This window comes from Ailuropoda melanoleuca, chromosome 4, assembly GCF_002007445.2.
Source record: "Ailuropoda melanoleuca isolate Jingjing chromosome 4, ASM200744v2, whole genome shotgun sequence".
In the NCBI taxonomy this organism is placed as follows: domain Eukaryota; kingdom Metazoa; phylum Chordata; class Mammalia; order Carnivora; family Ursidae; genus Ailuropoda; species Ailuropoda melanoleuca.
In genome coordinates, this window is record NC_048221.1 from 53968537 (window position 1) to 53993353 (window position 24817).

The window sequence follows — 24817 nt, forward strand, 5'->3', positions numbered from 1 at the left end:
CGCCACAGAGTGCTGGGCCCATGTTCCTCTGCATGATGAGTGCTCGGAAAATAGTAGCTACTATTATGAACATCGCTATTATTAGTAGCAATAGTAGTCATTTTAAAGCTGTAATGAGGTTTTAATCCGTATATTCTACTCCTAAGGATCTTTCTAGCTTTCAATCTCCATTTTCCCCACATACCAAACAAGTAGCATGCTAGAAGGACTGGGGAGAAGGAGATATTTGGGAGGTCATTGGGATTTGTCACTTTACCGAACGGAAAGTGTTGCCAGGGGCCCACGCCAGTGCGATGCCACACGGGTCCTGTGCTCTCTGAGACAGGAGGGTCCATCCGGGGCTGTCAGTTACATCTGAGCAGCCACCTCCAGAGAGGGCCCTGCCCCTGTCCTTTCTAGCCCATGACACAGGTACCCAAGGACTTGCCCCCCCCAACACCAGTCTCCCACAGCCAGCCGCCTCCCACACCCCGCTGAAGGATGTCTGCAGGAAACCCCTCCTGTCCCAAACCTCCCTGCTCATCTTGCGCCCATAAACGGGCTCCTGCTTCCTTCCCCCAGCTCAGGAAATGGCGGCTCCGTCCTTCCAGTGGCCCAGACCAAAGAGTTTGGCTTTGTCCTTGACTCTTTCATACCCCACATCCAATATGTTGGGTCTACATGCAACATCTATCCAGAATCTTCCCCCTTCTAACAGCCTGTATCTCTGATCCTCTGGTCCAAGCTACCATCATCTCTTTCCTGTAGTAGTACAACAGCCCCCTAACTTGTCTTCCTGCTCCCACCTTGGCCCCCTGCAGTCTTTTCAAGTCACTTCACAGTGGCTCCCAACTCACTCAGAGTAGACATCAGGTCTTCACAATGTCTCACATTGTGACCTGGGCCCCTGTGACCCTCTGACCTCACCTCCCTCTACTTCCTCTTTGCTCACTCTGTTCCACCTACACTGTTCCTTAAATACACCCCAGGGCCTTTGCATTTGCTGTTTCCTCTGCCTGGAATGCTCACCCTCCAGACATTCACCTCTTCACCTTCTCAAGTCTTTGCTCAAATATTACCTTCCTGAGGAGGCCCTCTCCTGACCACCCCATTCGAAACTGCTGTCCCATCTGCCTCACCACTTCCTGCTCCCTTCCGTGTGTTCTTTTTCTACATAGCACTTATGACCACCTGACATAATATTGGTAGTTTGCAAAATGATCCCGGTGTGGCTGGAAAAAGTTAAAGTGTTTGCTGTAGCAGGCCTCCTGTGGGAACAGCGCAAGCTCGGACAGACGCTCCCTTCCCACCTTTTAAACTCAAGATTCTGTGCCCTTGATATTTGTTCCTATGGGCCAGCTTAAAATGGCAATTTCATTTTTAAACACCTATGTAGCCTTTGTATTACTCTGGGCACTATTTTAAGTACTTCACATCTATTAACTCATAAAAATCTCATAAGAACCCAGTGAGGTAAGGACTATTATTATCCACCTTGTATGAATGAGGTCACCTAAGCACAGAGAAGTCCATTGACTCACCCAAGGTCACACAGCTAATGCATAGAGAGTCAGGATCTGAATCCAGGCAGTCTGGCTGCAGAGTCTATACTCTTGCTGTATTCCTCTCTTCTGCACATTCACTCGTTCACTCATTCGTTCAATATTTACAGCGTGTCTTTTTTGTGGCAAGTGCAAGATTTTAGAGAACCCCAGATGACTAAAAACATGGTGCTTGCCATTAGGGAGCTCTCAGGCTGCTAGGGAATGCAGAACAAGTAAATAAAGGGAAAGGCAAACAATACTCATTCCGGAAACCTTCACTAACACCTACTAAGGGTTAGGCGCTGGTAATCAGAGTTAAATGAGACACACAATTTCTGCTTTTGATGTTCTTACACTGTAATAACAGAGGGAAATGGTGAATTACTGCATGCATTCATGATGGCATGAACTGAATTTGGTAAAGGGGAATGTAGGGGATTGTGGGACCCCAGGATAGGAGGTCTAACCATCTAGGGGTTGTTTTGGATGGGTGGGTGGGTGGTCATGAGGATGAACGGTTGGGTGATAAAGTGGAGAGGTATTAGAAGATGGTTGGATGGATGGGTGGGTATTTGGAAGGATAGATGGATGGATGGATAGTATTTGGAAGGATCGTTGGATGAATGGTTATACGGATGGACAGGTGTATGAATGGATGGATGGATGAATGGATAGTTATTGGGAAGGTTGGCTGTTTGAATGGATGGGTGAAAAGCTGAGCTCATTGCTGGCAAGTTGGACATTTTCCCAGTGAGATCACCAGACCAGCTGAAAGAAAGGGATGGAAATCCATGCATTCATTAATTCAACAAATGTTTATTAAGCACCTATTTATGTCCCTGGTACTGTTTTAGGCTCTGGGATTAGATCGTACGTGCCTTTATGAAGCTGACATTCCAGAGGGAAAGCAGAGGACAAACAAATAATCAAGTATAGAGAGAATCTGCTGGCAGAGAATAATAAATGCTATAATGAAAAAACCGAGCACAGTGAGAAGGCAGGGAGGACAGGAGGGGCGGGCGTTTTATATTAGGTAGTCAGGGTAGTCTGAGAAAGTGAGTTCTGAGCAGGAAGTGAGGAAGTGATCCACGTGGGGAACAGCATTTGAGAGACAGGGAACAGCAGGCACAAGAGCCCCAGGCCAAGGCCAGTGAGTCTCTCCCTAAGTAAGAGAGGGGAGGGGAGGGGAGGGGAGGAGATAAAGTCGCTTGGTTGTGTCTGGGGGTGGGGTACATCACCTCCTGGCCCCGGTGAGGTAAGGAGCGTGGTCTACTCTTCCTTGGGTCCTGGAAAGCCAGTGGTTGACTTTGAACCTGGGCTGCTGTGCATTTGGAAAGGCACCACCCTCCCTGCCGCCCTCCACGGGTTCCCAGCCTGCTCCCTCCCGGCCAATGCACAGTTTGGAGGCTGTCAGCGTGTTAATTACAGCTCTCAGCTCTCAATGGTTTACAACTCCACCGTGAACCGCCCTGGGCAACCTGTGGCACCTCTGAGTGATTAACTTGCTTTGCCATTTCTATATTTAGTGCCATTTAATGCCTGGGGGCCAAGTTTTCAGAGAGAAAAAGAGGGAGGAATTTAGGGGGAGTTGGTTACGTTGGGTTTTTGCTTTTTTTTTTTTTAACACATAACATTTCAGTTATTTTCTGAGATTATGTCCCAGCCTTTAAAAAGTTAGGATGCCAACCAATGGTGTAGTCCCGATACTGTTTGTTTCTAAGACAGACTAGTCCCTCTTGAAGCTGCCCTTTTCTCTTGAAAGTAAATTTCTTCTTGGGGTGAGAAAGCAGGGTTTAAAGGACACTATGGACCAAGTATATGACTCAGGGACAAAGGCATCAATTAATATTTCACATAATACAGGCTGGACTTCAGGTCACTGGCTCCAACTCCCTGCCTGAAAGGGGGGATCCCCCGGACCTACAAGCGAGGCTTCGGCAAGGCGTCTCAAACGTAAACACGCACACGGATCACCGAGGGAGCATGCGGAAATGCAAATTCCTATTCTGCAGGTCTCAGGTAGGGCCTGAGAATCTGTATTTCCAACAAGCTCCCACAAGGCCATGCTCTTGGTCCTGGGGCCACTCTTTGAGCAGCAAGGATTCTGGCTAGCTGTCCAAAAGAAATTAATACGAGCCATGTATGGAATTTAAATTTTCTAGCAGCCACATCAAAAAGGTTAAAAAGGTGACATGAAGTTAAATTATATATTCTACTTAATCTAATACACCTAAAATATTGGCATTTCTGTATGCAATCAATCTGAAAATACCGAGATACTTTACGTTATTTTTTCCTGCAAAAAAGTCTGAAGTCTTGGCGTTTGCTTTACACTCACAGCACACTTCAGTTCAGGCTAGCCACAGTTCGAACGCTCATGGGGCCGGCGGCTCCCATTTTGGATGGTGCAGATTTGAATCTGGCTTGCATACCTCTGGTGAGAGCGAGCCCTCTCCCTCCAAGTCCACGCCCGTCCTGCAGGCTCTCAGTTGGGAGCTGCCCCCTCCAAAATGACCAGGAAGAGCCTGCTTTGCTCCCCAGGTCCTCAGGCCCATTGGCATCCTCTGCAGGAAGCAGTCCTGCAAAAATTTGGTGGCACTGACCAGGTCCCCTTGAAGCCCTGTCCTCCAGATCCCTCCTGTGAGGCAGGCACCTCACCTACCCTGCCTCAGTTAGCACCCCCCTGAGACGGTGCCTGTGGTGGTTCTTAACCCCCAGTTTTCTTGTGGAAGAGCCAGGCTCAGAGAGGTTAAGAGATGCTCCTGTGGTCGCCCAGCCCGGCGGCGACAGAGTTAGGACTCCCGGTCAGGACGTTGAAAAGTCCTCTCTCTGCTGTCAGATGCTGCAGTTCCTTGGGTGTGACGTGGTTTCGGAGATCTTCCAGGCTCACTCACACTCCCCCGAACACACAGGGCTGGCCCACGCCGTGCCGACAGAGCCTCAGAGACGGCCGAGATGACGCAGCTCTCCATAGCGGGGCAGGGACGAAACGCCAGGTCCCTCGGAGCCCTCGGGTCTCAGCTCCGGTGGCAGCTCCTTGTAGCTTCAGAGCAGCGTATGCCTCAATCCCGGCCCCCCTCGGCCCCGGGGGAGGCCCCACCCCACCCCTCTGGAAACCGCCCTGGCACAGAGATAACCCAGGGTGTTTTTCCTAGTCGCCTGGCTGGAAAAAACCTGACTCCATCAGGGGCAGGAAAAAGCATATCTCAGGGGAGGTGTCCCTGCGCCCATGTCCTCTGGGATGTGTGGGGCAACATGGAACCTCAGGCCAGGCCAGCCCACCCTCCCAGATACCAGCTCCTGTGCCCGGACACCAACACAAAGGGAACTTCTGTTCTGGGATAAGGGCTCAAAGGGCTTCACTGGCACCTGAGCACCCGGGCAGGGCCTCTTTGGAGTCAGGACCGCTCATCTGGGGGTGGCCAGGGGCACAGGGCGTGTTCGACCAGCATGACCTCATTGCTGGGTATTTCCTCCATGCTCCGGAGCACCCATCCGTAACATCTCCTGTCGCAGAGCCCCTCCCTGGGGTGCCAGGCTTGCTCTTCTGTGGACGAAGTCAGGGTCTCTTCTACAAGATCGCACCGTGAAGGAGATGGCCAGCGAGGCTCTCGATCCAGGATGAACTCACTCATATGCTCACGCAGTCACTCCTGCATTGCATTCAAATGCTGGCGGAATATCTCCTGTGAGGCAAGCCTCTTCTAGATGCCTCCTGAGCAGGGCAGATGAGGGCCATGCTTTTCTGGAACTGACATTTAGTCAAGGAGGAGAGAGGCAACCACTCATCTTCAAGTGCCCCAAGGGCTTGGGAGGACGTTAACAGGGTGCTATGACAGGGGGTTACCCTGGGGACAGCGCAGGGCTCCATGGAGAGGCTGTCCAGCGACGATTGCTTTGAGGAGCAGAGCTGGAGCTGAGGAACTGGAGGAAGGGTGTCACAGGCAGAGGGAATAGGAGCCCAAAGGCCCTGAGGTGGCATGGACGTCGTGGGGTTCGGAGCGGTCTGGCATGAGGTGCGCACAGAAGGGATTCACAGAGTTGCACAACCATCACCATAACAACTTTAGGGTGTTTTCCTTACCCCCCAAAGAAACCACTGTTAGCAGTGAACGTTAGTCCGCACTGCTGGCTCCCCCAGCCCCAGGCAACCTCTAATCTGCTTTCTTTCTCTGTGGATTTGCCAACTCATGTAATGGAATCATACATGAGGGGATCATTCGCGTCTGGCTTCTTTCACTTTGCATCATGTTTTCAAGGACCATCCATGTCGAGCCTCTGTCAGTCCTCCATTCCTTTTTATGGCTGAATAATATTTCATTGTACGAATATGCCCCATTTTGCATATTTATCCACCATCAGCTGAGGGACGCATGGGTTTTTTCACGTTGGGGCTCCTGTGAATAGCACTGCTGTGAACATTCACATCCAGGTTTTGCGTGGATGCCTGTTTCTGGTCTGGCCGTTGCACCGTCCTTGTATTAGATACCACGGGTCTTTGAAGTTCGCCCTCTTCAGGGTTGTCCCTGCAGGAGCCCAGGTCCCGGGTGAAGAGAGGAGGGTCTGGACAGGCAGAGGCACGGGGCTGCTGGGCTGCATGGACTGGCCGTGCTGGGGGAGCTTGGGCTCTGCATCCTCGTAGGGCTGGCCAGGGCCAGGAAGGGCGGCAGGTGCTGTGGCCGGTTCACCACCAAAGCAGGTTCACAGGGGCCTTTTTCTGGAAAATGGCCAAGCAGCCCTTCAGCTTCTGGGAGCTTCCTTGCCCTTCATCTGCAGTTCTGCCTGGCTGAGCCTCCATCTTACTGCTTCCTGCACCCGCTCAGGCCTCCGGGCTGTCATCCACAGGACGACCTGAGGGGGCTTCTCAAATACCAAACCCCTCTGCCCCCACCCCTGCCCTCTGCCCTGGTCCCATCAGGAAGCCAGGCTGGCCCTCTTCCCGTGTCTTGAATGCTCCCGGCTCCCTTCTGCCCCAGGGCCTTTGCCCATGCTGTTCTCTCTGCCTGCCCTGGCCTTGCCTCCTTCTTGTCCAGCCTCATCCTCCTCAATGTCAGTTCTCAGAGCAGGGGGGTATTTCCTCACCTCGCTCTAGTTGGGTTCCACCATTACTGCTCTCACTCATTCATTCGGCAAGTATTTTCTGATCACCGGCTACGGTCCTGGCACCAGCCTAGGTGCTGCGGACAAGGCCAGGAACAGACAGACCAAGTCCCTGTCCTTGAGAGGTTTATGTTCCAGTGGGAGACCAGAGAAACGAAACAAAGAAAATGTGTGCCGTGTCAGTTACTAACGGAAGGGAACAAAGTGAACCAGGGCAGGGTCAGGGAAAGTGTTCTTGGAAAGGAGAGATTTTAGCAAAGGTCAAGGGAGGGACGGACCCCTATATAGAGAGGGTGGGGAAGAATGTTCCAGGCAGAGGGACAACAAGTGCAAAGGCCCTGAGGCAGGAGCATCCCTGGTGTGTTGGAGAAACAGCAAGGAACGCATTGTAACTGGACTGCAGTGGACAAAGGCATAGGAGGTGAGGTCAGAGGTAGCAGGGTATGATGGCAGTAGATGGAGAGAGAACAATATAGTGAACCCCACATACCCAACCCCCAGCTATGACAACCTCAACATTTGGCCACCAGCCATCAACATTGTTTTAGTGTCCACCCCAACTCCCCCAAACTGGAACAGTTTAGGGCAAATCCCAGACATCATGTTATTTCACTAGTCAATAAGGAATTTTAAGAAACATAACAATGGTACTGTTATTACCCAGAACAACATGAACAGTTCCTCAAGATTGTATGATACCCCATCTGATTTAGCTTCCTCCATTGTCTCAAAAACATTTTCCAGTCGGGTTGTGGGAGGAGAACGGCTGGGACCACAGGAGGGGCAGGCGCGTGCTTTCCTACAGAACCACCGTTGGTGCGGGCTGGCCTCGGCCTGAGGGTCAGCTGGATGCATGGTCACCTTCCACCCAGAGTGAAGCTTCCAGAGAGCGGGGGGCTTGCCTCTTTCTGCCCACCTGGCCATCAGCCTCAGGGCCCAGCCCAGGCCAGGGATTAAATGACCATGTGGTGGAAGGATGAATTAGGAAAAGAACGAATGCATGAATGCATGAATGGTTGAATGAATGAATGAATGCATGCATGCCAAGGCCAATTCACTGATACTCCGGAAGTTGGGAGGAACATGTGGGTTCAGTGGCTCCAGCGCCCTCCTGCTGGCTTCCCTGCCCCTCATGCCATGGTTGGGGTCGTCTGACTACCTCACCCCCGGCCACAGTCCACATCCCCCACCCAGACCCCACCTCTCGGGCCGACCCCATCGGAGGCAGCCCCTGCCCCTGGGTCAACCCCACTCCCTCTGGGTGAGTCAGCTCATGAGAAAGAAGCAGAGCGTGTCTGGGAGAGGCGGGCTGGGGTTAGTGAGGAGGCAGTGCCGTGAGCTGGTCTGCTCCACCTCTGAAACGGGGTTTCTACCTGAAATGCCCACAACAGCCCTTCGAAGGGGTTGTCCTAGTCTATGATTGTAGGTAAGCAAAGCTGAGCCCTGCGCAGGGCCCCCGGCCAGGAGCACAGTGGGGCGTGTTTGCTGGCCTCCGCCACCGGGGTTCCCTCACGTCTGAGATGTGTGTGCTGCGTGGAGCACGTGTGAGCGGAGGTGTGTGTGTGTATGAGGCCTACAAGCGTGTGTGTGAGGGTCGTATGTGTGTTGTACGTGTGCGAGCGTGTGGGGTGTATGTGTGTATGACGTGTGCGAGAGTGGGGTGTGTGTATGTATGTCTGTGTGTGAGCGTGTACGAGGAGGGGTGCGTGTATGTGCGTCTGTTTGCGAGCGTGTGGGGAGCTCTGTGTGTGTGTGTGTGTGAGCGCAGGAGGGTATGTGGTGTGTCTGGGTGGGCGAGGAACTATATGAGCATGTGCTCTGCAGGGGTGAGTGGTGTGAGCTGGTGTACGTGTGTGTGCATAGACATGCATGTGACTGGGAGTGAGGGAGCAGGCGAGTGTGAGCACACGTGTGACAGAGTGTGTGTCAGTGACTGTGAGGGCATGAACAGCGTGGATATCATTGGGGGTTAAGCATATGCGGGGACGCGTGTGCATGTAACACGTGGGGTGTGTTTGGGCGTGTGTGACTCTGTGCGGGGGCACACAGGTGTACTGGGGAGAGTGGGAACCTAGAAGGAGACAAGTCTAGGGGTGAGGGGGTGTTTATACCTGAGACGTGGCTTCCTTCAAGTCCCCAGAGCTGGGCAGAGGCCAAGTTCGTGGAGGCCTGGAGAGCCAGAGAAAATACTGGGCTTTTACTCCAACAACAGGGAGCCGTAGATGGTGTTGGAGCAGTTGAAACCTGGCCAGCACTGAATTTCAGAAGGTCCCAGTCTAGACCAGGAAACTTCTCTCTCCGGTTTGGGTTGACATTCCTTGTCCTGAGGCCCTGGCCAGACGCTGTGCCTGCCTCGCAGTCGGGGCTAACCTGCTTGCATTCCAGTGGCTCTGTTCTACGGAACGTGGCTTTGCCCCTGCCGTCCCCACCCGCAGCAGACAGGAATATTTGCTTGAAGTCAGTGCACCCAATATGACTTAAAGAATGTGGCTGAGAAGAAAATACTCCAAATGTTTACCAAAAAAAGCTGCCTTTTCCTCTCTTTCATCTGAGTTGCCCAGAGGAATACAGCTGCAGCTGAATGACACGCACGCAGCTTTCTGCTTGTGATGGATTGACACGCAAGCGGAGGGGAGCTCGGGGAGGAGGAGGAGCAGAGAGCAAGAGGGGGAGGAAGGGGAGCAAGAGAGGGAGGAGCCGGAGGAGGGGAAGGAACTGGAGGAGGAGGGGCAAGAGGGGACAGGGAGGAGGAGGACCAGCAGGAGGAGGGGGACGACCAGCAGGAGGAGGGGCAGGCGGTGTTGACTGTGGGCTGGCAGCCTGCAGCCTCTCCTCCCGGGGCCGTGCTCACACCTGTGGTCTCCAGGGGGCACGGCCAGCTGCCCACTGAGTTACACTCTGCCTTAGATCAGGGCCGCTGGAAAGGGCTCCTGACGTGGAAATTCGCGTGCAGGGCATTTCCAGGAAGGGCTCCGGGGAGGTACACCTGTAAGGAAGCAAGGGAGAGCAGGTGGGCTGTATTGTAGCCCCAGCAGAGGCTTCGGCTGGTCCCACGAGACGCTCTGGGGCTGCAGTGGCCCTTTAGAGGTGTCCCCGGCTGAGACAGGGAGACCGGGTCTTTGTAGCCAGCATCAAGCTGTCGTTGGCTGGAGTTGCCCTGAGGAGTGGCATGACCCTGGGTGAGGTGGCTTCCATGCTGGGAGAGCGGCTCGGAGGAGCTTGCCCCGGAGGATCAGCGGCCACCGCCCGGGCGGAGGGGCAGTGAGTATGAGTCCTGGAGGAGGACCCAGGTGGGCAGCACAGTGCCCACCACACAAACCCGCCCTGCGGACCGTAGCCTCAGAGAACAAGGCCATCCTGGCCCTGGCCTGGCTTCTGTTCACCTGCCCCACAGAGCTCCCAAGGCAGACTGCCTGCAGTGGAAGACCCGTCCCCACACTTCCTATCTGGGACTCCCTGTGCCTGGCTTCCTCGCCTGTAGGACGCCTAGAGGATAATAAGTCCGCCGGGGGCTTGCTGGGCCGGGCCAGTGAGCTGCTGTATGTGAAGCATTTAGAACAGCAGCTGAACGAAGTGAGTGGCTTTTACGGGGGTTGAACATGGTTTCCTGCCCTCATGGGGCTCACGGTCTGGTGGGAGGAATCGGTGAAGCTTGGGCGGGAAGCCAGTCCGGAGCTCTTTTCTGAGAAATTGTCCCTACTTTAATCCAAGGCCAACACAAAACGTCATGCCGCACTGTAAATAATGTAACAAGTCGGAGTAACAGCAGCCGCGTCTCCGAGCGCCTCCTCCGGCCTGGCACTAGACCTTTGGTCATTCAGTCCTGGCCCTGCCACCAGGGGGTGAGTTCCACTGAATGAGGAGACAAAACCAAGGCTCACAGAGGCGGTATACCTTACCCACCAGTGTCCCAGCCAGGGTCTGGTAGATGACACAGGTAACAGAAGAGAGTGTAATGAAGGGATTGCTGCAAGGGGTGTGGGCAGCATTCGGGGAATCCCGTGAGGCCTGCTGGGCAACACTAGGGAGCTCTTACTCCCTGGAGGGCTGAAGCGGCAGGGAAGGGAACATGTCACCGGAGAGAGTATAGCTGGAGGAGAGGAGCCGTGGTTACAGGTAGGGGAGCGCAGTGAGAGCCACCATATGGCCCCACAGAGAGGGAGTCTGGGGAATACGTGTCCCAGCCTCTCTTTCTTCCTGCCCTCCAGCCTTCTGCGGGGTCTCTCACTGGCTGGACCTGACCAGAGGCTGGGGAACGGGGGCCCATGGGTGTAGTGTTCACAGGCGACCCTCTGGGCTGGAGAAGGGGGCAGACAGACTGCCCAGCACACCTAGGCTCTTACGGGAGGTGAGCAAGGGAGCCAGCTTTGACGCCAGCAGGGCCCCCATCTTGTCGGGCTCCTTGGGAATGTGCCATGAGGTAGTGGCCCATGTGCAGTAAGGGGGACCCCTTATCACACACAGAGGATGAGGGACAAGTGTTCAGCTCAGCTGATGCAGGTGGTTTGGGTCACATGCTACTTGGGGTGGCTAGGGCATGGAGGCCTGGGAGAGGACACCGGCAGGACTAGGTGACCATCCTGCCTCAGGTCACCTCCTTTCTGTGGAAACCAAACATCGGCCCTGGGGAGATGAGGCCTCCGTGCCCCGCAGACCTGCCCCCTGCTTTCTGTGCCTCTCCTTGACCAATGGACAGCATTCCCAGGTGATCCAGCTCACTCGGGGTTTGTCCAGAGAAGGTTCTGGAACCAGGTGTCCTGGGGAAAGGGTAGTTAGGATCTGAGAGTGGGAGCAAGCACCAGCGCTAACACGGATGGGGGGAGACCCTGCAGGCACCGGGAGTGGGTGGTGTGTGGGGAGGAGAGTTGGCCAACTCGGGGGCTTCATAAAGATGCCCTGGGTTCCTGTGCCGGGTGCCAGCAGCACAGACAAGCTTCAGGAGCTGGGCTGGGGGTGTTTACAACAAGACAGATTTCTGGGGTGAGTCGGCCTAGCTGTGGGAGGAGGCGGGAGGGAGGATGAAGGCCCAGAGCCTCTTTAGAGGGGCTCACTCAGCACTCACAGTGCCCTCCGTGTCTGTGTGGCTAGGGCACCACACTGAAATTGACACATACCTGGGGACACCTGGGAGAATGTGGCAAGTTTCAGCTAACTGCTCCCCTTCCCACCCCTATCCTCCTTGGCCCTCTGTGTCCCTGTCTTCTCTCTTGGAGATCCTTCTGTAGCCCCTTCGTTGTACAGGTGGGGGAAACCAAGGCCCAGAGAAGGAAAGGGACTTGCCTAGAGCCACACAGCAGTGTAGAGGCAGCACCAGGCTCTCCCGCAGATGGCTCCTTCACCCCACACCACTGCCCCCCGCCTGTGCCCTTCCAGGGCTTGCCCATGCGTCCCAGCATCCGTGAACGGAACAGGAAAACTCACACAGGCTAGGGCTGCTGTGTGAGATGCCCTGCAGCAGGCCCCGATTGCTCTTCTCCCATTTAATCCCCACTGTTCCCTCTGAGGAACGACTTGCTCCTACTTTACAAGAAGGAGTGAATCATTGAGGTTGCATTTGGTTACAAGTAACAAAACATCTTGTAGGAGTGGTTGCAATGATAGGGCTTGGCTTTTTCTTGCAAAGTAAAATCTGGATGACGTTTTTTTTTTCAGAGGCTCACCAATCTCTTCGAGGGCCCGGGTTGTTTCCCTCCTGCTGGTCTGCCATTGTCACTTTGTCGGCCTCTGGTTCTCTCATCTTTTGGTCACAACATGGCTGCCTAAGCTCCAGGAAACATGCTCTCACATCACAGCATCCAAAGATAGTAAACGAGAAGTCACTCTCAGGCCTCTCTTTTTATCAAGCGGTATCTTGGGTTTTCATCTTCTGTGGTCAGAGGCAGGCTGGTTGTGATGTGGAAATGGACAGCCAGACAGGAAGTGGGCCCTGCTCCCTTTGGTCATTTCTGTCATCACTGGCATGCGGTGACCAGAGGTAAGATTTGAACCAGGGCTCTTGGGCTACCTAGGTAGCTTTAGGCTGCTTTCCATCACAACATGTTGTCATGTAGAGACCGAGTCTGATTGCCTGAGTCACTGCTCATCACCTGGGGTGCAAATGGTCCAGAACTGACCCCTCCTGCAGAGGAGCCAGCTGGCCAACAGTGGAGGGGTCAAAGGAGAGGAAGCAGCAGATACCCAGCTAACCTCAGTCTCCAGCCCTCAAGGTCCTGGCCTCCCCAAGGCCCTTTCAAGCAAACCAGTCTTTGGCTCCCCCAGATCTGCTCCATTCTGTGACTTAAAACCCATCGACTGTCTATCAGCTTTACAAAAGCATCTCTCCTTCCTACACAGATAAAGGGAGCTGTGTATCAGGATATTTTAAGATATAGGAGACAGAAACCCAGCTCAAGCCAGCTTCAAATCAAAGGAAATTCATCAGTTCATGGAACTGAATGGTCCTGGGTAATGCATTCAGGTCCAGCTTGATCCAGGATGCAGATGATATTCCTAGGAACTGGTTGCATATACCCATCACCCTCTCTTTTTTTCTCAACTCTGCTTTCCCAGTCAACTCCATTTTCACACCCATATGATTGCAAGATGCCTATCCATAGCTCTGGCCCCTGCAGTCCTTCTTCACATCTGGTGGGAAATAACCAAAAAGTTCTTATCTTTTCTTCATACGGAATCCCTAGGACTTGTTCTGATTGGCCCTGACTGGCTTGAGTCAAGATCCTATCCTTGGCAATGACCAGTGGAATCTGGAAGCAATGAGCAATGGGAACCATAAGCAGTGAGCAGTGGGATCTGAGAACAATGAACAATGGGACCTGGGAGTAATGACTGGTGGGAACTGGGAGAGGTGAGCAGTGGGATCTGGGAGTAATGACTGGTAGGAACTGGGAGGGATGAGCAGTGGGATCTGGGAGTAATGACTGGTGGAAACTGGGAGGGATGAGCAGTGGGATCTGGGAGTAATGACTGGTGGGAACTGGGAAGGGTGAGCAGTGGGACCTGGGAGTAGTGACTAGTGGGAACTGGGAGAGGTGAGAAGTGGGATCTGGGAGTAATGACTGGTGGGAACTGGGAAGGGTGAGCAGTGGGACCTGGGAGTAGTGACTGGTGGGAACTGGGAGGGATGAGCAGTGGGAACTGTGTGGGATGATCAGTGGGATTTGGGAGGGATGAACAGTGGGATCTGGGAGCAGTGGGCAGTGGGATCTGAGAGTAATAGCTGGTGGGAACTGAGAAGGATGAGCAGTGGGAACTGGGAGGGATGAGCAGTGGGAACTGAGAAGGATGAGCAGTCAGAACTGAGGGTAATGAGCAGTGAGAACTGGGAGGGATGAGCAGTGGGAACTGGGAGGGATGACCAGCAGGAGCTGGGAGGCATCGCTGACAGGATGACTGTAGTCGGGGTGGCTGGGAAAGCCTCACTGAGGAGTCAGTGTTCGCAGAGCTCCGAAGGCTGCAGCGGCCTTGCTGTGAAACAAGGCACAGGGAGAAGGGCACTGGGAGCAGGAGAAATCCGTGCCGGCCGAGTCCTGCCGACATTCGGTGGGCAGGGCAGGCTACTCAGGAAGAGGGCCATTTTCGGCGGCCCTTGAAGGGTTGGGGAGGGGTCAGACCATGGGGGGATGAATAGAGCTACGTGCCTGGAGGAGGGCGTGGCAGGAGCCGTGGACCGCTGTGACGTGGGATATCCTCCTGGACCGTGCGGGGCCTTCATGGTCTTCCCAGTGGCCTCAGTGTGGGAGAGTCTGTGAGGGGGAGCAGTGGACGTCAATGCTGAGAAACAGCTTTTGGTTTTTAAAAATTCGATGCCCCTCAGAATGCTTCGGAGGGTGACCGAGACTCCCTGTCACAGGAGTGCCATGTGGCTGGACTGGGTGGAGCCCGAGGTCGCTGTCCGACCTCCCTCCCCTCAGAACCCCTTCCACCTCCTAGAAACTCATCCCCAGATCCTCTGGGCAGCCCCAAGAGTCTACCATGGCCCAGGAGGCCCATTCCAATGGTATCTATTTGGTGTTATGAATCAAGGAGTTTTCTGGAGCCAAGTTTCTCCCAAAGCCCCTCCCAGGCCTAAGAATCCTGCCCTGGGTAATTTGGGCTCTGGGCAGCACCTAGTACATTGTTGGCACTTCCTGGGGGACCTGTCAGAAAGAGATGGATTTTTCTCCCTCCAGCGGTGTGGAAAATCCTTCCTGCTGTCCACACAGATTTGGGGTCGGGTTGGGGGCCAGAGAAGCAGATTGACAGTAGCCCCACCCTACCCTGTGCAGGAATCCCCATTGCACAGCCCAGCTGCTGCTGCCATACTCTCCAGGCTGGGGAGCTCATCACCTCCCCAGCAGCCCCCATCCAGGTCTGGTCAGCTTGGTGAGGAGGCCTGGCGTCTCACTGAGCAGGGATCCTGTGACTTCTCTCTCCCTGGAGTCCCAGTTCTGCACTCCGGATAGATACACAGTCCCTCCTACTCACCCAGCCCCAGCACAGGCCTGCAGAGCAGGTGGGGCAGTGACCAAAGACACCCAGAAACTGTCTTCTCTAGGCTGAGCAGCTCCAGTTCCTTCGGTATGGGGTCTCCAGCCCTTTCCCCTACACATACTGTCTGTCCATTTGCTGGGGTATAGCTCAGTTCTGAAAATCACATAGCAATCTCCTCCCTTACTGTGGGCCCCAGACCTCAGTTAATATGACCTCAGGTGTTTTAGTAGCTTATTAGTTCATATTGAACTTGTGGTCATGGAAAGCTTTCAGTCTTTCTTAGTCTCTCCTATCCTCTGCTTTTGTTATCTTTTTTTTTTTTTTAATACCAAAGATTATAGGTGTTTACCTCACTTCTGACTGGTTTCGACCACATGTTTTAGTCTGTGGAAGTGACTGAATCCTGACTGGGACTTTAGTCACATTATCTCCTGTGGGCATCCATGCTGACTAGGGCCAGATATCAGTGGCACCAAAAGGTTCCCCAGATGCCCCTCTTCCGGGCAACTCATGGTGCCAGAAATTTCCCCATCATGCTCTCAATGCATGCTCTTCCTCTAGCCTGGTCCTTCTTTGGGTTCCTTGTTTCAGTGCACAGTCTCCGCATCCATGAGAGGCCTGTGAGTTGCCTTGGGCCCCTGAGAGTCTCCCCATGGATCATTCACCAAGTATTGCTGATTTTCCCCTCTCATCCCCTCCTGCCACCATCTATGTCAGAGCCACCGTTGTCTCTGGCTTGGGTGATGGGGACGGTTTCTTTCCACATCTCCATCCTGCCGGTCTGACCTTCTCTAACCTAATTTCTGCTCTGTCTGGAATGATCTGTAAAGGTATCATTCGGTCCTTGCCACTCCCCTGCCTGAAAGGCCCTCAGTGGCACCCCTTGGCTTGCGGGTGATCTAGGCTCCTCTTTGCCCTGAGTGGCCAGCCCCCCTGCCCCTTCGCATTTCTCTCGTGGCAGGCCCCATCCCTCCTAACTCCGGGCCTTGGCATGTGTTGTGTCCTGGTCTGAGATGCCCTTTCCCCCTCCCTCTAAGTTTGGCTGACTCTATTGGATCCTTCCTGTTATTTGGCCTCCAGCTCAGCCTTTGCCTTCTTGGGGGAGGCTTCCTGGAGCTGCACAGAAGAGCAGCTACTCTTGGATCAAATTTTCCTTTGCATTCTGTTCCACTCCTTCATAGAACGCACCACGTTTTAGTTAGATCCCGGAGGGTTATGATGGCTGCTCCCGGCTTGGATCTGCAGGCCCAGAGAAGGCGGGGATAGCATCTCCCCACATCACGGTCCTCCCAGGGCCCCTGCTGCAGAGGTGATACCAAACAGCACACAGTTGGTGCTCAATGCAAAACGAGTCAGTGAATGAACCTGAACGGGCATGCACTAGGTCCTTCTTTCTGCTTCCTACTGGTCAGTACCCTCTCCAAGCCGGGCTTCTCTGCCAGAGGCCGGGGAGGTGGAGGTGGAGGTGAGTGTCCTGGCCCCAGCCTCCGAGGAGTGTCACAGGTGGGGTTCTCCAGAAGCAGAGGCTGAGATGGAGTTGCAGGTCCAAGCCTTCAGCAGCGCTCAGCAAAGGGGAAGGGGAGCAGCAGGACGGGGCCGGGGTGGTGCCGCGATGTTAGCCAGACAAAGCCTTGGGAACAACTCTGGAGCGGGTCAGACCTGTTACCCCGCCTCTCTCAGGCTCTGGCTGCGGCCCACCCGGGGAGGCCGCAGTTCTGTAGCTGGGCCAGGCCCTGGACTGTCTGACAGCTGGGGGCTCTATGCTGATTCCACTCCCCGTCCCATGACGCGCTGGAGCTGGCTCCCACGGGCTCACAAGACCCGGTGTTAGAGATGCAGGGATTTGGAGCCGATTGTTAAATCATTCGTAGCTTAAAATCAGCCATGATAGGAACATTTATCCCAAAGAAATTAGCAAACACTACAAAAGGTACAAAAGGGCTTTTTTTTTTCTTCCCCTGAGCCAATTTACTAGCACATCACTAGCTGTAGCTTTGATGCAAGACTTCCCTTGAAGGGGCATCTGAATGGTATATCTCCGTGTCCACCACAAAGACCCACCGGCCAGGTGGGAGATGCTGACAGGTGGACAGTCTCACTGGGCTAGGGTGACAGGTATCAATAGCCTCGGACAGCCATGAAGACCATGAGGGAGTCACTGACAATCAAGGAAGGCTTCTTGGATGAGGTGACTTTTTTCTGACATGAGAGCATATTCAAAAGGCAATCCCATGAGAAGTAAGGGTCCTGTCTCCCCAGACCCCTGGCACTGGCTGCCCTCCCCAGAAGTAGCCATGCTTACCAATTTCTCAGGTATTCTTCCAGCGATATTATTCTGTGCTCTTACTAACACCAATGCACACATCTTTTCTTCCTCACACGTACTTTTCTTGCTTTGTTCTCTTCACCGTGTCCCTTGCAGATCAGCCTTCATTAGTAAGTACAGAACTGCCCTGTTCTCTTTAACAGCTGCAGGACATTCCAGTTTACAGAAGTGTCAGAATTTATATAACCTGTCCCCACTGGTGGATCTTTTGATTCTGCGGCCTTCTGATATTTCAGATAACGCCTCCGTGAGGCACTTGGTCATTTGGCGCATGTGTGAGCTTCTCTAAAGGGTGCATATCCGGTGGTGGAATTGTTGGGTCGAGCCTCTGAGATGGCAGTAAAGATTAGCCGGGCAAGGAACAGGGGCCAGAGCCACGAGGTGGGCACAGACGGGCCTGGCAGTCAAGAGGAAGGGGCTCGTTCTCAGCTCACCTCTGAGGAGTGGCATGTGGCCGCTGGGGTCACGGCCAGTGCACTGGGCGCACTCGGACTAGGAAATTAAGGACAGTTTAGGAAGGGATGGTTGTCCAGCAACTGATGAACAGGGGACAGCGTGTGGCATAGCCACACAACAGAGTATTACTCAGTCACGAAAAGGAAGGACGTATTGCTACATGCTACACCATGCTACACAGATGGACCTTGAAAACATGCTGAACGAAGGAAACTAGACCCTCAAAAGGCCACCTATTGTATGGTGCCATTTATGTGAAATGTCTAGAATGGGCAAATCATAAAGACAGAACACTACGTAGTGGCTGCCTGAGACTGAGGGGAAGGGAGAAATAGGGAGTGACCCTAACAGGTATGAAATGTGTTTCTAGGGAGATGAAAAGGAGGGGCCCAGTGAGGAGCGAGCAGGAGGAGTATTTGTCAGGACGTCCCTCCTGCCCTCTAATCTCCCACCAGTGCTTCCACTGGTCAGGCCCACTTGGAGGTGACAGCTGCATTCAAACTGTCCCATGACCCACATGCACCAGGCCCAACCAACCAGTCACCAATAGCGATGGTCAGGGGCCGGGTAGTCTTCTGCGGCATGAAGCCAGAGGCAGAAGCATGGGCAGTGGTCTGGAGAGACGCACAGACACACACTCTGATCTTGCTTAAGTCCTTCCCTTTCTCTGAGCCTCACTTTCTTCACCTGTGAAGTGGGATGATAGCAGCCATCTCCCAGGGAATATCAGGAAAATCAGACAGGGCTCCGGAAACACTGTATCAGGTTAGAGAGCAGTATGGATACAAAGCCAAGACAGAGCCGGAAGACAGAGAGACGGCGTCAGAAGCAGCTTTGGAAATGATCTCGTTCAGAAGCTTGAGTTCAAAATGGGGACACTGAGGGCCAGCGAGGGTACCCGGCCAGTCAGCAGCAGAGACAGCCCCGTCTCAGCACTGGACACCGTCCCTGCATACAACTTCTTTTCTGAGATCTTTCGCTTAAAAATAGATTATTTTTCAGATCAGTTTTAGGTTCACAGCAAAAGTGAGCGGAAGGTACAGAGATCTCGCATACACCCCCGCCCCCCCCCCCACACGCAGTCTCTCTGCACAGACAGGCTCGTTTGTTATAACTGCTATGAGGTCTTTATAAATCCTGACTCGTGTTCCTGGCCTCCACTGGCTTCCCCGTCCATTCACGATAAATCCCATCTCCTAGCCGACAAGCGACCACAGGTGGAGAAGAGAAGGGAACACGTTCCCCTCAGCAGGTAAAACGCGAACCCTGTAGCAGCCGCTTCTTGTCTCCCCCAACGTCCCCCCAGCCCACTAATCTGAGGCCCCTTGCTGTGTTCGGAGCCCACGCCACCGGTGGGGTGGGAGGCGGGACAACTCCGTGTTCTCCAGAGACACTCTGGGATGCTAGACCGGGCCTCACGGATTTATTTTCTCCTTTACTTTGCTGTTGCATCGGCATCTGTGTGTCACAGGATGGTAAAGGGCAGACCGCAAGCAGTCTTGTGAGGCCGCGCTGTAAGCTGGAACCCACCAGTGCAACCAGGGACATAAAATATTGACATGGGTCCGTCCCAGCTGCCCCAAGCCCTCTGATCGCCCCTCCCCACATCATAGCTGCTCCTGGGATCCTCCGAACTTCCCCTCCATCCAGCCTGGAACCCTGAACATTCAGGGGGGTTGCTCAGGCTCCCTGCATGCTGGCTGTGGAATAGTTTGAATGCACCTTGTTGGTGAATTTACCTTTGGGCATTTCCTGGGCATCTGCTCTGTGCCAAGCACTGGGAAGATGCATGCAGTTGTGTCATTTTAGAGCCCGCAGACCCTCCAACTACATGTCCCTGAATCGCAATCCGGACTCTTCCAGTGTAAAGGGAGCCCTGAAGTCCCTCTGGACAGCAGAGAAGCTGAGAGCCAGCCTGGCCTCCGGGGGTGGGGGCAGGGGGTGCAAAGAATGTGGCTTTGTCCCACACTTGTTTCCTCTGCTGTTGTCCCCTGCCTCGGGGAGAGGGCTGGGTGCCCATCCGGATGCCCATCTGGGTGGCCAGTTCTGGCCAGCGCGGCTGTGATTATGCCCAGCTTAGCGCAGATATAAAGCAATCACTGAGACTCTGAAAACGCAGAGTTTGCAGGGTTAACAGGCTGGACATCATCTGATTAGGGGCCCACACAAATACTACCATGGCCTCAGGCCAGCTGTGGCCTCACAGGAAGAGGGAGGCGATGTGCGGGAGGCTGCATGCAGCGGGAGTGGCAGCTGCACCCAGCCTGACCCCGGAGCCTGACCTCCGGCACTGGTGCTCTTGGCCCAGCATCCGCCACACGAAAACAGTTGGTGCCACAGCCTCAAAAATACAACCTGTTGCTTTTTCACTAAAACCTTCCAGGGCCTTCGGAAAAAATCCACTCCATTAAGGTATAATTCACATACCATCTAGTACACTCATTTAAAGTATACAGTTCAACATTTTTTAACATAGTCTCAGATATGTTCAACCATCATAATTTTCCAATATTTTCACTACCTCAGAAAGCAACCTGTACCCTCTAACAGTCACTCATTTCCCCCAGCCTCTTCCCAAACCATTAATCTACCTTCTGTCTCTATAGATTTGCCCATTCTGGACATCGCCTATAAAGACAATTGTACAATTTGTGTCTTTTGTGTCTGGATTCTGTCACTGAGCATAATACTTCCAAGGTCCATGCATGTTGTAGCAGGTGCCCGCACTTCATTCCTTTTCACGGCTGAATAATGTTCCGTTGTGTGGCTGTGCCACATTTTGTTTATCCATTCATCAGTTGATGGACAGTTGGGTTGTTTCTACTTTTTGGCGATTATGAAGAATACTGCCGTTCACGTTGGTTTACAAGTTTTTGTATGGGCGTATGTTTTCATTTCTACTGAGTATATACCTAGGAGCGGAATTGCTGGTTGGGTGTCTTAGTCTTTTTAGGAGGCTATAACAAAGTGCCACAGACTGAGTGACTTGTAAACAACAGACATTTATGTCTCACAGTTTTGGAGCCTGGAAGTCCAAGATCAAGGTACCAGCATGGTCGCCTTCTGGTGAGGGCCAGCTTTCTGGTTCAAAGCCAGAGCCTTCTTGCTGTGTCCTCAGGGGTCCTTCTGGAGAATCTTTGATAAGGCATTCATCTCATTCATGACAGCTCCACCCTCATGACTTAAGAACTTCCCAAAGGCTCCACTTACTGTCTCCCTGGGGCGGTTGGGGGGGGGGTTAGGATTTCAACACGTGAATTTGGGGGGTGGGATTCAAACATTCAGGTCATAGCACTGGGCCATATGATAACCCAATGTTTCACATTTTGAGGAACTACCAGATAGTTTTCCCCAGGGCTGCTCCATTTCGTATTCCCACCAGCGGTGTGTGGAGGTTTCCGTTTCTCTGGACCCTTGCCAACACTTGCTACATCTGTGTTCTTCTGCCAGCCAGCCTAGAGGGTGTGAACTGGTATCTCATTGCGACTTTGATTTGCATTTGCCTGATTCCTAATGATGCTAGTCACCCTATGTGCTTAGTGGCTGTTGGAACCATTGCATTTTTATAAAGTGTGAGATACAGCTTATGTGCAAAAAAGCACAGAGGACACCTACGTTGACTTAAAAGAAGAATTATAAAGCACCCATATCAAGGAACAGACATTGCCAGCACCCCAGAAGTGCCCCAGGTGACCCTTGTCAACCACAGCCCCTCACACCACACCCCAGAGACAGCCACTGTCTTGATATTTGTGACTCTCATTTCTTGACTTCTTATGATACTTCCCCCCTCTGTAGGTGCCCCTGAACAATACAATCCGCTTTTGCCTACCTTTGAACTTGGTATAGATGAACTTATTCGGTGGATGTCTTTTCCGATTGCTTTTTGCCCTCCCCACTGTATTTCTGAGCTTGACCTCCATTGGTGTGCTTTGCTGTGTCTGTTCACTGTCACTGTCCTGTACCATCCCGCCGAGTGCACCCCTCAGCTTGTCCATCCCACCATGGTTGGACAGATGGACAGCGCCCAGTGTGAAGATACCATGAGTCCACACTGGGCGCTGTCCATATGCCCATCAGTGCTGCTGCTATGAATGTCCTTGAACCTGTTTCCCGTGCACACAAGCATTTCATTCTCTCAGGTGTATGCCTTGGAAGTGACATTTCTGAGCCATAGGTCAGCATGTCTTATTAGACACCGTGCAGTGTAGGCACACCCATCGGCCACAATGAGGGTTCCAGGTGCCCTGCAGCCTCCGTACTGTCAGAATCTGCTCTGAGCGTTCTCCGGCATGTGTGTGTTGAAATCTGCGCCTGCGCTGAAATCGCAGCCGGAACCTGCTGCCTAACCCTGCCCCGGAAGCGCATCGCCACACTGCTGAGCTTTGCTCTCTTCCCAGGGTCTCAGGCCAAGGCGGGAAGGAGGGCCAGACGCTTAGGAATTACGGCCTCACTGACAACCGAGAGGGACATCTGTGTTATCTGGGGGTGCTCACCACGTGGCAGCTGCACCACGGGTGTGTAGGGCGTGTGAGGGTGCCGGCGCACAGTAGGTGCTCGGTCACACTAGGTGTCCTGCAATCCGAGCATTCAGCCAACTGGAATCTCTGTCCCTGAACATTCCGGATGCTTGTGGCATTGCTGGCTCATCTGATTGCAGATACTGTGGTTGAAACGGGGTGCTGTTCCCTTCCTGCGGAGTCCACTGACCCAAGCACTGGTCACCTCCTCCTGGAAGCACAGCTCTTACGACTGGGAGGACCCTGAACACAAGCCTATCCTTGGAGACAGGAACCATATTTTGTCACCTCTGTGTCCCCAGCACCTGCACCGGCACAGGCCCAGAGGCAGAACTAATGACTATCTTTTGAATGTCTGATTCCGAATGTCCTATCTTTTGAATGTCAAAAGCCAGCGCCCTGACTTTTGCCAAAAAAGATGGAATTGCCTTCATTCCATGTTTCAGTGAAGGCAGCTGAGGCCCGGCGGGGGGGGGGAGGGGGGGCGGTGACATTTCCATGGTCACAAAGCAAGTAAGCAGCCACAGCAATTGATTCACAGCCCTCAGCAGAAAGACCCTTGCCTCTGAATGCCCCACAGACCGGCTCCAGGACTTAGCTGAGCCTCAGTTTTTACCCCTGTAAAATGGCATCTTACTAACCTCATGGAGTTAAATAATGCCACATCCAAAAGCATGGGCCCAGTGCGTGTACAGGTGATTAATAAATGTTCAGTCATTTACTCATTAATCCACTTTTTTTCACTGTATAACAGGCAAAGTTAATTTGACAGCCCAGATGAAGACCGAGAAAATGCTCATACGCTGTGACCCAGAAACATGCTCACTAGTACATCCCCACCCCAGTGCCTGGTACACATTTGGAGCTTCATAAATGTCTATTGGGATAAAATCAGGCTGGAGATGATGAGAAAGGAAGAGAAGCTTTAGTTTCGAAGATGAAGATATTTCCTTCTATGATATAGTTTTTTAAAAGAAGGGAGGGAGGAAAAGGATTAAAAAAAACAAACCAACCCAAACCTGAAACCGGCCTAAATATCCAGTATCACGGGGGGTTGGTAAATGTCGCCTTCTTTGCTTGCAGGGATGTTCCAAGGGCAGGGGTCAGCAAAATAGGGCTCACAGGCCATCTGTACCCCACTGCCCACGTATGTAAAGATGAACGAAACCCAGCCATAGTTTTGCCTGTCCTTGAACTTCCTATCAGTGGAACCACACAGTATGGTCTTTTTGGCATCCAACTTCTTTCACTCAGCATTACACCTTAGAGATCTGTTCTTGTGTGTGTTAGTTCATTCTTTTCTGTTGCTGTCAAGTATTTTCACTGTATGATTACGATTAATTACAATTATCACCCCATCTTGCATAAAGGGAAACTGCAGCACAGAGGACTCAAGGAAGTTGCCCAAGGGCACACAGCAGGTTCATGTTTGATCTGGGATTTAAACCCAGGATCCAGCATCTGTGCTTTTCGTTCCCCGTACAGTGCTGCGTCTCAGTGCCATGGCAGTGGGAGCCCCCGGGGGAACTGGGAACTCATAAGAAGAGGCACACCATATAGTTTGGAGGTCAGGGAAAGCCACCAGGGAGGACTAAATCAGAGCCACGGTTCCCAGCCTTGGGTGCTCACCGTGCCCGGAAGATATAGTCAAACCAGCTGAACTCTGAAAACACATACTTGAGATTGGGAGGCAATATGGAGTGGTGGGGACTGTGGCAAATTGAGGGATGCCAGCCTGTGGAGGAGGCAGCTGCTGGGACAGCTCCAGGTGTTGCTGCCACGTGACAGCGCTGGCAGAGGCTGTGGTGAACAGAGCTGCCATGCGGGCATTTGTGGCCAGCTTCCCTCCCAGTAGGTCAGCCCTTAGCCGTACTGGTTAGTAAATGATTTGAATCTCACCCTAGAGTTGCCAGATGCCCTTTCGGTTTGCCAAAACACAGAAACCAACCAACCAACCAACCAACCAACCCTGGAGGTCTTTCTGCTGGTTTTTAAATATTGGTTCAATAATGATTTTTAAACCTGTGCAGGCCAGGGCTGCCTGGGTGGCTCAGTCGGTTAAAAGTCTGCCTTAGCCTCAGGTCATGATCCTGGGTCTTGGGATCCAATCCCTCCTGGGGGGTTCCCAGCTCAGCAAGGAGTCTGCTTCTCCCACTTCCTCTGCCCCTCTCCTGCTTGTTCTCTTGCTCTCGCTCTCGCTTTCTTAAATGAATAAATAAAATCTTTAAAAAAATTTTTAAAGTAGAATAAGAAAAAACCTGTTCAGGTGAAAGAGAAACCTCTGTGTGCCCTGGACTGGCCTGAACTGATCTGAGCACCAATGTAAGCACCAGATAGGAGTTGGGAGGGGCCGGGGGAGCAAGTGGGCTCCAGGTGGAAGGACACAGAGGTCGGAGGTGAGAAGGATTTGAATCCAGGTCTGG

General features: G+C 53.0%; 1 protein-coding gene across 2 annotated transcripts in view; it reads left to right on the plus strand.

Annotated features, from left to right (window-relative positions):
* The window catches only part of WNT7A (Wnt family member 7A), an 87338-nt gene that overhangs the window by 37941 nt on the left and 24580 nt on the right, over window positions 1-24817 (plus strand). The window lies entirely within an intron of this gene.